Here is a 6,008-nt window from a genome sequence, read left to right as displayed (position 1 = left end):
AAACGCCACCTCCCATTTAATAAAGCTGCCTTAGCTCATCCAGTCAGAACCCAGAAACAACGCCCTGTGACTCAGCTAGCCCAAAATACCATGCAAATAGCCAATATTGGTCACAACTGGTTGGTGTGCTAACCCTCCTGTGATCAAAGGCTGAGATGTGTGAGTGACCCTTTCGCTCATGTCACGTACTCCCGCCGCTGGGGCTGCACTCAGCCAAGAACACAGGCCCTGGAGGAAGCACAAACCTAGCAGGCCAAGGCCTACCTTCAGTTACACCCAGCCACTTTCACTCATTTGTACAAGGCCCAGGTGATGCAGCCAAATTCTGGCCTCTCTGCTTCTGTAACCTACAGGTGAGTGTGCGGTGACTTCTACTCATCTGAGAGCCTGTGACAGCCCCAGCTGTAGAGACCCGGGCATCTAACTCAGGAGTCCTCTGCTGCTGGAGCCCCTGCGTGGCCAAGATGGTGCCCACTACACGTCTGTTTAGGAAATGCCTCTTCTCTTTCTGGCTGGGCTGCAGATGCTGTTGTTTAGTAGACGGCATAAGTGGCTAACCAGGCAGCAGAGGCAAGGACAGACGTGGCCTGATTTTCAAAGGTAGTGAACACCTGCCGCTTCTGTTGAAGTGGCTGGGAGTTATGGATGCTCAACGCCCTTACAAATCAGACAGTCAGCTCCTTGTTCTGCTCTCAGCACTCCGCTGCCACGCACGCCCCTGGCACCATCCCTGCCAGATCCTTGTATCATCCGCACCAGCCTGACTACTGCACAGAGGGCTTATGCCTCATCCAGGTCAACCCTTTGTTCTGTCCAAGGATCTCAATGCTTCTAGCAAACACGTATGAACTAAGCCTCACCGCGGGCAGGAAAGAACCACTTTCCCCACGTTACTGATGGGGAAATGAGGCAGAGGGAGATGAAAGGAGCTGCTCAAGACCACGCAAACAACCAGTAGCAGAGATGACAATAGAGCTCTGGAATCCAGGCACCTGGTAAGAGCAGATTTGCATGTCTTACACTGTACCCCTCTGACGGCTGATTGCATTCAGGGCCGAGCCTTGTTCAACCAGACTATTTCTATCTGTTGTAGCGAAACAGGAAAAGTTACTGTTTCAGCCACAAACGGCCTTCTAGACACACTGAAGGAGGGCTCAGAGTTCAGCTTAGCCTAGGCCATCGTCATGGTCCGACCAACGGGTGTTTCCTGTGTTTTCCAAGAGGTGCCTTGGCTGGCTAGGCAGGAGATGGAGGAGAGTGGCAGTAAATACTAGCTCATCTCTGAGTCCAGAGGAAGAGCTCTGGGGTTTGCTTGTGTTAATTCTGCTAGGGGACAGAGGGTTTGGGCTGTGAGTCATCCCGAGACTCAGGGAAGTGGCTTGTGTGTGTGTATATGTGTGCGCGTGATTAACTCCTTCATTACTGGAACACTTGGCTTTTCGGGGCTGTTGTAACTGTGGCACGGGCTGGCTCGCTGAATGAGTGTGCCGTACTTTCCAATAGCACAACAAAAGCTTCCTCTCCAGTGAGCTGCGCGTCATAGCAGCACCGCTGCATCAGTGAGAGCTTGGGAGGCAGACAGGCAAGGCACTCGGCAATCTGGACTCCGCGCTCTGACCGATGGCCCCTGCCCCCCGTGATGGGGCATCCAAGGACACCAGCTCTCGCTGGCAGGCACCTGAGGGCTGCTTTGTGGCCGATGCAGGGTTGATGGGTCTCAGCCCACTGCTGGCAGGGAGGTCAGATGCCCGTGGACTAGTTGGCCCCTTGCTGGCTATCTGACCTGAGAAGCCAGTGAGACTGTTTCCCCCCTCCCCCCCGAGCAGTCGGGACAGAGGAAGTGACCTGCTGGGTCTGCCCCAGCATCCTGCATGTGGCAGTGATGAATGCCTGATGCCTCAGATGAAGGCCAAAGCCCCTGTGTGCCCTGGTCAGTGGTGCATCCCTGCGAGGGGCAAACCCCCAGGACAGCGCAGCCTAGCAGTCTAATTCCACGTGGAAATGAGTGAGCCCAGCTCCTCCCCCTCCGCCTGCCAGTGCACCACTGTTCCCTACCGCACCTTGGCTTGGGCAGCAGTTTTCAGCCTGTGGTCTGCGGAACACAGAGCTTGCCTAAGATTTCCAAAGAGGTCCGCACCTCCGTCCAAAAATGGTTAGTGGCTGTTGGGGTTTTGTCAGGCCAGGCCTCCCCTGCTTCCCACAGGAGATGGTTTTGCAGCCTGACACCTCGCTCTGAGGACGTTTTCCCTGATAGCTTCAGGTCCCTTCATTTCAATCTCTCTCTCCTATCAACGCACCTCTGTGCCCTCTTCAGTGAATCGTCTCTCCCTCTCCTCGGCCCTCTGCAGGGCTGTTGTCTCAGGACTTAGCCAGCATGGTCAGTTAGCTCATTAAATCTCCTGCCACGGGGCAGTCCCTCCTGACAGCTCACCTTGCTCTTCTCAACAGCTTCCAGTTCACCAGGTGGGAATGCAGCATTCTAGGGATGCCTCGGGCTCACAGAGGGGGACTTTCGCATGCCTGTTTCAGGCTGATGAGGATGGGATAGATAGGTAATTTCATTAGTCCTTTTTCCGTCCCCCTTGCATTACAAACTCATGCCTACGTGCTATCCCCTCTTGCTCCCGTACTTTCTTGCTGCCTCCTCCCTGCTGTGCATCTGTGACTCTCTGTGGTGTTGTGGGATGTTACTCCCAGCCCACAGAGATGTACACATGGTAGCTGTGCATGTGCTAAAAACAAGTGTGACCCGGGTAGTGCAGGGAGCTAGCTGTGGGAGTACATCCCAAGGGGGTCTGGGTGGATATGTACCTGGGTGGCTAGGCCACACCACTCCCTGTGCTACTCTGGCGATGCTGCTATTGTTAGCACGTTAGCTGGATCAGAGCTAGCCCGGGTACGTCTACACGATCTGGGAGCCACATCTCCCAGTTACAACGTAGACATAGCCCGTGTTTCAGATTATTGCGTATTAGTTGCACTTTGCAACTGTGTAGCTCAGATTGTTCTTTTTCTGCTCAGGTTTCTAGTCTATCCATACGATTTCTCTACTCTCACAGGTGTTGGCAACGCCTTCCCAATTTAGCGCCATCTGCAGAGCTGGTTGAAACTCAGAATTCCCATTCCATGGGTAATTCCCACATTTCCAGGTTTTTTTTCATTCCACTTCCAAATTTCCCGTGAAACCAATTTTTCAAAAATATTTTCTTTCGGGACACATGAAACGATCCATTTTGATGCAATCCAAAGGTTTTGTTTCAATTTGGACTTTTAAAATATTTTAGATTATACAGTAATTTACCATATACGATAAAATAAAACCTACTTCAAAACAAAAAGTTGCTTTGAAATGAAAAATGGAAACATTCCCCTCCAATGAGGTCAAAATGTCCCGTTTCTTCCCCCTTCCCCCACCAGCGAAATCACGTTTCTGCATAAAGGTTCCACTTCAACAAAACAGCGTTTTCTGATGGAGAAATGTTTTGTCAGAAAAGTTCTGACCAGCTCTAGCTATCTGAGCATTCAGGAACATGCCGTCTGCTCTCTTCTCTAGACCATGCCACGGAGCGTGGTGTCTACTGACCCTTCTTGCTCTCTTGGCTTGCTCAGTTCCACATGACACCACAAGGACCGCTTCTAGCTCCCACAGTCCCCGTAGTCTCAGCAGCTCCAGCGATTGTCATTTCTGCAGAGCTGTGCTGAGAAGCACAGAGGATTATGGATGTCGCTATGCATTGGGGGAGATTCCTTGCTTTAGCCCGGCCCCCTCCACGTGCCAGCCTTTCGCTACTCTCATCCAGGGACCGCAGCAATATTGTCCTCCCCACCTTAGTCGGTGCCTCTGTGCCCCATTCTCAGAATGCATCAGAGGACGCTTTCAGGAATATGTGAGTCAATACACATCACGGATGAGAGCAACAACAGAAAGGTTTGACGGCCAGCAAACCGTAGAATTTGACACGTAGAGCGGCCAGACTTCCTTTGTGCATCTAAGGAACTGCATCGTGTTGGGAGAAGAAGATCCTAGAGCAAAAGGTCTTAGCCACCCGGTTCCTCTCAAACCTGGCTTTGAGAACCAATTCTGGCAGCGATATTAAACCTCCCACTTCACGGGTTAAGCCAGACTCTGACTACCGGGGTATGTCTGCACAGCCAAAAAAATCCCATGGCAGCAAGTCTCAGAGCCTGGATCGACTGACTTGGACTCACAGGGCTAGTGCACGGGGCTAAAAATAGCTGTGTAGACGTTCCCACTCAGTCTGGAGCCTGGGCTCTGAAAGCCGCCGAGGAGGGAGGGTTTCAAGGGGGAACAGCTGGATGGCTATTTTTAGCCCTGTAGCCTGAGCCTTGAGTGAGTTGACCCAGACTTTGAGACTTGCTGCCGCAGGGCTTTTTTTGCTGTGTGGACATACTTTCTGAGTCCAGAATGGGACCTGTGTGGGGACCATGTTATCCCACATCTGCTGCACCTTCCTCTGCAGTATCTGGCGCTGGTCTGTGGTGAAGATGGCATACTGGCCTGAATAGACCTGAGGGTTGATCCAGTCTGGCAATTCTGATGTTCCTGATATTCTATTCTGTTGTAGGCGGTGCTAATGTGCTGATCACAGGGATATTTCCCAGTCACACACCACCAAGAATTCAGCACACCTGGTACTCGGAGGAGACTACAGGGCTGGAGGAGCAGGGAGACTGCAGGTTGGGACTGAGGGATAGACGGCCTGCAACTGCAATAGGTCTCTCTCCCCACATGGATCCCACAGTTCTGCGTGTGGGGAGCCGAGGGCTGGAATAGCAGGGGGGCTGCAGGTCGGGATTGAGGGATACCAGCACACCTGTGTGTATGTATGCATGCGTGCGTGCGCTCACGCGGGCTGCGATAGCAGAGAAGGTTGCAAGTCAGGATTGAGGGGCACTGGCAGAGCAGCACGGTATGGAGAGTAAGACTCGTTCTACACCCAATGTATGTTGGCTAGGGGTGTGATTTTTGTACTGAAACAGCTTTACCACTACAACCTGTAGTGTGGACACAGTTATACGGGTATACGGTGCCATACACCTGTAGCTTATTCCCCTATATCTTCCCTTATACCAGTAACCCGTGTCCACACTAGGGGCTTGCACCAGTTTAAATGGCAGCAATACAAAACCTGTGCGTCAGCAAGTGGAGAATGAGTTCGACTGGTATAACTGCATCTACACTAGGCTCTGTAGCCTTGGACTGCACTGGTTTCAGACTGATGAAGTGGCACCTAGCCTGTGTATGGAGCTGCCCTTGCTGCCCTTCCACTAGCCCTTCACTTTCACTCTCAGTAGATTTATTCAACAAACGTAAAGACGCTAGAGAGAAAACTTTCCAGGCCCTTATGTGTTGCCTCCTGAAGTTCTCCCCTCCCGGTCCCTCCAGCCATATTAACCCCTTCTGGGGGAGAGAAGCTGCTGACATGTCTACAGAGAGCCCTGTTCTTTTAATAGTCAAGATATTCTGGTAGAGGTTTTGAAACAGCTCAAAAATCCCCCCTTGTGACTCAGCGAAAGCCGGCAGCAGGAGCAGCGAAAAGCAGAACTGGTATGTGAGAGGCAGCAAAACACTAGCCCAGTAGCAGCGGGGTGAGAAATGAATGACCAGAGGGAGGCGAAAGGGGAGTTTTGAGATTATTGTCCAACTCCCGTAACAGGAACAGAGGAATTGCCTGATCTGCTCAGACCTGGGTCCATCCAGCCCAGCCTCTGGCTTGGGCCAGCAACTTCAGGGCAAAGTATGAGAACCCTTCTAGTGGGCAATTCTGGAATAACCTGCCCCCGTGGGAAGTTCCTTCCTAAGCCTGTCACTTGAGTGGGTTGCTTGTGCTGTGAAGCAGAAAGGTTATTATCCTCTCCAGAGTAACTGAGGCTATTCTCATTCACCATAACGGTGTCCTGGACTTGAAATCTTCTAAGCTCTTGGCTGTTATCCTGTGGCAGTGAGTTCCACATGCAACAGGGAGCGAGATGGGCTAAGCTGTGAA

This window comes from Emydura macquarii, unplaced genomic scaffold (genome assembly GCF_026122565.2).
Source record: "Emydura macquarii macquarii isolate MOO-44397 ecotype Brisbane River unplaced genomic scaffold, CSIRO-AGI_Emac_v2 contig_573, whole genome shotgun sequence".
Lineage (NCBI taxonomy): Eukaryota > Metazoa > Chordata > Testudines > Chelidae > Emydura > Emydura macquarii.
Note: the sequence above shows the minus strand (reverse complement) of the source record.